Here is a 6,202-nt window from a genome sequence, read left to right on the forward strand (position 1 = left end):
TGAAAATAAAAAAAATTTGGTGCAAATAAGTCGTATTCGTATTAACATGCAAATATGTGGGTCGTGATTGGGTTAACGTGTTTAACACAATTTCCGGGTCCGAGTCGAACTTTTAGGTACTTTTCGGGTGGGACCCGCCAACTCACGGACGCGACCCATTTAACACCCCTACATGGAGATGATGTTCAGTTGTTAAAAACATTATTAACCAATTTACATATGTTTTATTTGGGTTAACATTTGTTATTATGGGCCGTAGACCATAACAATTTAACATATGATAGTGTATGTCTATGTCTTTGTGTTTAATGTTTATTTAAAATCCATTATATGATTTAATTCATAATTACATGTGATGAGGTAAGGTACTAAGCTAGGCCTAGGCCTAGATGAAATTGGGCAGAGAGCCCGGGTCCGAAAGTCCCAAAAAAGGCCCAAAATAATCGACCCAATCTAGGTCGGTTGTTATAAGGAAAGTCCGGAAACAAAGCCCAATCCGGCTTGTTGAACCGGATGAAGTAATACCAAAACAAAAGTCGAAAGTAAGGAATGAGGTCAGGACTCAGGACACATGGTTGCATGCCCGGAAAGTCTAGTTAACCATTTAATGCGCAAGATTGTTGTCAGACGAAATCTCTAGAAATGGCGCCTTATAACCGTTGAATAGGATAATCTATTAGGATATAACATTGTACACTTTATAATACAAGGCTTACTCAGACACTGTCATGTAATGCATTTAATGCGACTTAGCTAACTTACGATTGTTAGCTACTACTTATCCGAATTGTGCCCGGTTAGTTTCTTGGATCCAGTTTTCTCGAGATAGTACATAGTTGTCGTCGGCACATGTACCATTCCTTTTGATCTAAGATATATAAAGTTAAAAAGGCATGTTTAGGTTCAAATTCTGGTTATGCATCCAAACATGTTGAAATGCTCTTGAGTGATATTAAATGCTAAAACATATATCCGCGAAGTTAGTCTTTATAGCGAGTTCAATCCACATTGTTCCACGCTTAATTCGTATTGTTTCGGACTAGGATCGTGCTACATACATCAACTAAATATCATATTTGGATATGAAGAGCACTATCCATGTAATTTGAAATATAAGTTATACTATCCAGGATTTATGGTTTTTAGAAAACAGTTTTTTTAACTTCATAAAAAAAACTAAAATAAGGACTGTTGTAATTATCAAAAAAACAAAAAATAACTTATTGACTTTTGAAAAGATCAACTAAGTCCATAAGTTGTTTTCAAAAAAAATCCTAAGCACGCCCATGATGTATAGGTATGAGATGGCTTTAAAGAATCCTCCGCATATATTACTAGAATATACCCAACCCGATATTCCAAAACATACATGTCCAATTACTACTATTATTATTATTATTATTATTATTATTATTATTTACTGTTGGACATTGATTTTCATGTATTGCCCCAGACATATGTATTCTAGAGCTGAGGGTCTCTTTGGAAACCATCTCTTTATCCATATGGATAGAGGTACGGTGTGCCTACATCTCACCCTCCCCAGACCCTACTTATAACTTTGATGTTGGTGGGATTTCACTGGGTATGATTGATTGATTGATATAATGACATGTCCAATTACCCGAACTATGCTCATAAACATTCTCTTATTTTTTATTTTACATTTTCAATAAGGATAATAAAGGAATGTACTTATCCAATAATTCTTTAATTTATATAAATATAAAATTTACGAGTGAGCAAACGGCCAAACGGGTTTACTTGCAATACCCGACCTAGACCTGGACATGAACCCAACTAATGGTATTTTCAAGACCCAAAAACCGATTCTATTGTAAATTACCAGGTATGATCGGTTCTGGTCTCGCAGGTCTTATCTGGTTTATTCTCACCCTTGTAGAAGCAAGCAGGCCTTACCCGCCATACCTGATACCCCCGATTAACCAACCCTACTGTAGTACAACTGGGTCTAGTCAATTCAGGTCTCGCGTATCTTACCCAGTTTATGCTCGCCCCTAAAAGTCATAATAGTACGACAATGTACTTGGAAAATCCAACTTGTAACTTTTAACAAACTAACGAATATACCCAACACCCGACAACTAATAAGCTAATTGGTACCTGACCAATACCCTGACATTGCAATCTCTAAAAGTTAACCGAAAATTTGAACTTAAAGCTCCCCAACAAAAATCTCAAAAGATGTAACATAACCAAATTCCAAAGGATTTTTTTTGTTAAAAAAGAATCACAAAAAGTAACAAAAAAAGAAGATTAATCTTCCAAGAAACACGATCATTTTACAAACCAACCATTCAAGATCATCACTTTACATTCTTTTTTTATCATAAAGATCAGCTTTAAACAATGCCATGGTTGTTATCTTTGCATTATTCCACATACCTGCATCCAACAAAACATAACTACCTTGTCAAAACAGTTACTTTTGTACAATAGTGAATACTTTTGGCACTAAAGATTGAATCTTTATTGCAAGTGATGAGTGGTCATGTCATATGAACCAAATTATTTCAAAAGTAATCCAATTGTTGTATTAAGTATAAACAAATAGTTTATGAAATAAAAATTTGGGCTTATAACGAACTAAACGTTCGGCTGACTGTTTGGCGAAAAGTTTGTTTATGATCGTCCGTAGAATAAATGAACGAACATGGACAAGGAATTTCGTTCGATTAACTAAATGAACGAACACGAGCAGATGCCATGTTCGTTCATTTGTGATCGTGAACGTTCAATAATGTGTCAGTTTTACATCGTTTTATGTCCGTTAATGTTTGTCTGTTCATTAAAGATTTTTAAGCAAAATTAATAACTATAAAACAAAAACAAAAAAAATTAATAATTTGAGTGTAAAATTAACATATGAATATGATTTTTTTTTAAAACAGAACACCAACCCAAAAGCCGGACCGAGCCGTCAACATTAACCATTCTTGGTTAGCCGAATCAAATAAAAAAATGTTTGTGTTCATTCGGTTCGTTCGTTTGTGTTCATGGACCGTTCACAAACAAGTTCACTTCCTTAATGAGCAAACATGAACAAAAAATTGCGTTCAGTTAGTTGTTCGTAAACCGTTCATTTGTCCGATAAAATCTTAACGGACGAACATGAATAAGGCCTTGTTCAGTTCAGTTCGTTTACAGCTAAAAATACAATTTGGGTGACTTTTAACCCGTTTTTTTGTTTTCACATAAAACAAACGCGTCAACATTACCATCTCCAAATTATAAAGATTTAAAGTAAAACAAACTTACAATCAACCAAAATTTACGCCCCGAAGTACTGCATGAGGTCATGGTCATCATCAAGAAGATAATCAAAATCTGTATCCAGTGAAGTCATTGTATTGATCCCGAGATCAAACGGACTATTAAACCCGCCATAGTCTAGTGGCAAACTATTAATCGATAATTCAAAGTGATTATCAACGGGTCTATCATGCCCGTTATGAAACCCGTCTTTTACAAGATTTTGCATACCTTCTTGACCTGGTATTGCATGAGGGTTTTCTATCTGGAACCCGTTAACAGGCTGTTGACTTTCAATCGGTGGAGTATAAAGATGGTATGGAGCCATATGCTGGACCCCACTTGACCGATATTCCATCTGTTCTTGAATCGGTGGATACAGTAACATGTCGTTAGTGGGTATCTGAACATCGGGTCCGGGTTCGACCAGAGGAGGCCCGACACCTATCAATGTATGGCTTTCTTGTATGTTTTCATGAATCGGGAAATCGGTCAACGATACACCGACTTGGTTTATATCGGGCACTTCATCTCTTGGCCCGTATGATGTCATTGGTTGCTGAGGTGGCTTTCCCTTTTCTCGTTTTCTCTTCTTAACGGGGCGGGCTGGCTTTTTATCAACACGTGGCGGCGGCGGCGGCGGTGCTTCACAGTCTTTAGATGAAACCGAGGCCCGCCCGTCTTCCACACCGTCAACATCATAATCACTATCGTAACTATCCGACGGTCGGTTTTTATCAAGACCGCCACCCGATGGAGTCTCGGTTATCGCCGAGCCACCGTTATCGCCGCTAGATTGTCGGACTAACGACTCCTCGCGGCTTAAAACACCCAACCAAATCGAGCTTTCTCTAGCAGTCATCTTATCTTGTAAACACTTTGACTGGCGGACCAACCGTCTTATTTTAGCAATGTTCGGTGACATATGTTTAATAACCGCAGTAAGCACACCGACTTTCCACATTTTCTTTAGATCATGAGGCTTTTTATAAGGCGGTGATTGACCCTTCGGAAGTCCTAATCTAATCCACCAATCTTCGTTTCCTGCGGGCCACCACGGCGGCGGTGTACCTTTCTCTAACGGGAACTTTCGTTGTGGCGGGTCACAATGTTGCATTAAAGACGATAAAAGCGAGCCCAATGTAGCATCTTGTAAATCTTGAAGAATAGCATTCGAGTTCCCGTTTTGACACCCGACACCTTGTTTGGAAACACAATCAGTGTCGTATTTAGTAATCGCTGCAGGCCCGTTTTTGTCAAACTTAACTTTTTCTTTCCACCAGGCCCGTAAGTTATCAGACGACCCGCCAACGGGCTTACCCTTTTCGGGAATAATCCCGTAAACAAACCCGCGAGCTTTGCAGACTTCCATAAGCTTCAACATGTACTTCAAGATCCCGTCTTGAGCCCGTGACATCTTTTTCCTACGTGCTTGATCGCTCGTTTGTTTCGCCTTTTGCTTTTCTGCAGCTTGTTGAGCTAATATCTTTTGTTTCTCTTTAATCCTTTTAAGCTTAATCCGATCCTTCCACATCCGTCTTTCAAGTTCTTCAGCATCAATTTCTTCATCACTTACATCTTTTTCAGTTATGTTTTCGCACCTTATATCATCACCTTCAATGTCTGAACCGTTATCCAACCCGTTCGTATCAATCATATAATCCTCCATCGCGATTCAGACGTATCGATTATTCAATATTCAATCCAAACGAATCACCAAACTCCGTTTCTCATAACAATTTCATTACACACTTGGCATGCACTAAACTTTCTGAAATTCAGATCTTTTATCAACGCAACAACTTAGTTATACCCAATACGTCTAACTGATTAACAAATCACCGAAGCCCGAATCTCTAAACTCTGCACAAAAACAAGCTCCAACTCGTTCAAAATTGAATCTAATTTCAATAACCTAATCAAAGTTTCAATCTTTATTACAATTAAAACCTAAACTTAACAATTTAATCGAAAGATTAGCTAGATTCAATACCCGGGTTATGCCGAAATCGATACCTGGTTCAACCGAAACGAATTACAAAAACAAGTCTCTCAGATGCATTTCATCAAACACTTGGCGTGCACTAAACTCCCCTAAATTCAAATCTCCAATCGAATCGAACAACAGTTAAATCAAACACATCAAACTGATTCATTCATCTCAACAGCTTCAATATCCTAACTCTGCAAAAAATCACGCCCCAATTCGTTCAAATTGAATCTAATTGATCGAATAAAGTTTCAATTTTTTTACAATTAAAATCTAAATTGAATGAATTAAACTACGAATTAACGAAATTGAAGACATGGGAATTGTAGATATCGATACCTGGTGTTAATTAGTTGCAAAATCTTGAAAAATTGGTTGATTATTGAAACCCTAGAAAGTATGGTGGTGGAGAAGAAGGGGGTAGGGGTAATTTAGGAATATATGGAAGATGTGAGTTGAGGAGCCATTTATGAATTTGTGTAGCAGCTATTTTGTTGTGTACATCGTATCTGGGCCACTATCAATTTGAGGTCAAAAGATAAATGAAAAAAGTTTGAATTTTTTTTTTTTTTTTACTAAAAATGAAGAAATCAAGATGACATTTGCTTCTACCTTCTACAAAGGTTTAAAAAAAAAGTCGAACGAGCTGGTGGTGGAGTTTATCCAACATTGATTCATTCGTGTTCCAACTCTTTAGTTTTGGTGATGATGGGAGACTAAACGAATAGGCAATCGCAAGTTCGATCCTTAAACTGAGCGGGTTTTACCCACCACATTGTCGTGTCTTCATTCATTTGTCAATAAAAAAACAAGAGTTTTTAAAAAGTTTTAATTGGATATAAACCAATAAAAAATAATGACAATATATTTTGTTATATATTTTGTCTCATTATCGGTCTTGATACGTTTTATACAAAAGACAAAATAAGTTGCTTTTGG

General features: G+C 37.0%; 1 pseudogene; it reads right to left on the minus strand.

Annotated features, from left to right (window-relative positions):
• Nucleotides 1-2,265: 2,265 nt before the first annotated feature.
• Nucleotides 2,266-5,821, minus strand: LOC143583922 (ETHYLENE INSENSITIVE 3-like 3 protein pseudogene; annotated as a pseudogene).
• Nucleotides 5,822-6,202: the final 381 nt, after the last annotated feature.

The sequence above is a fragment of the Bidens hawaiensis genome, unplaced genomic scaffold (genome assembly GCF_021521415.1).
Source record: "Bidens hawaiensis isolate Kalapana, Puna unplaced genomic scaffold, B.hawaiensis_p1.1 tig00032723_1, whole genome shotgun sequence".
NCBI classification, from domain to species: domain Eukaryota; kingdom Viridiplantae; phylum Streptophyta; class Magnoliopsida; order Asterales; family Asteraceae; genus Bidens; species Bidens hawaiensis.